Source organism: Microtus ochrogaster, chromosome 16 (assembly GCF_000317375.1).
Source record: "Microtus ochrogaster isolate Prairie Vole_2 chromosome 16, MicOch1.0, whole genome shotgun sequence".
Lineage (NCBI taxonomy): Eukaryota > Metazoa > Chordata > Mammalia > Rodentia > Cricetidae > Microtus > Microtus ochrogaster.
In genome coordinates, this window is record NC_022018.1 from 34,896,938 (window position 1) to 34,897,886 (window position 949).

A 949-nucleotide genomic window follows, 5' to 3' on the forward strand; every position below is an offset into this window, starting at 1 on the left:
CCTATGGCTTCCAAGTGGCATTCTATAAGGAAGGCTGTGGTCTTCATATATTCATTCGGTATATGCCTCTAACACTTCTCTTAGGCCTGAAACAAAGACTCGGGGGTCCACATTCTCCCCTAATGGGCCCGATAGAGCTTGTGCACACAAGCTTACCTGTCATTTTGGTTTCTAAAAATAGTCAATTTCTGTTTAAAGGTTAAAGTCTGTTGTTTATGTCAGACAGATGGGCTCAGGCCAAGGAGCATTTCAGACCAATTATAGCACATCGGGGGACAGGAAGGGTGCAGAGGTCATGGTGAGGGCACAAGAATCAGTCCTTTTATTCTGTCACTACGTCTAAACCTTCCCAGATGTCATTTAAAAAAAAAAGCAAAGGAGCTTAGTATGGTGGCACATTCATATAATTCTAGAACTCTGGAGACAGAGACAGGGGATCATAAGTTTGAGGCTAATATCTGCCATCTCAAAAAAAAAAAAAAGACCAATTGTGCACGTGTATGAGTGTGCAAAAATTGAAGCTCACTTACCCATGTCATTCAAGAGTACTCCTCCCTATCCCATCATTCCGCCAAGTGCCCTTGATTCACCATGGATTCACTTTGTGCCTCGGTTTCCCAGTTTTCAATACAGAGTTAACAGCAATAACTGTCATTATGATTACAAATTGGCATCTATTGATGTTTAAAGGAATAACTTGCACACATTCAGCTTTCTGTGTCTAAGCAGATCCTCAACATCTGTACCAGCAGATCCTCAATGGGGAAGAAAGAAAAGACTGCATTTTCTCTGCATGTGACTGTACCATGAACCCCCAACACACACACACAAACACACACACACACACACATACTACACATACACACCACATACATACATACCATACACACACACCACATACACACATACATACCACACATACACACCACATACATACATACCATACACA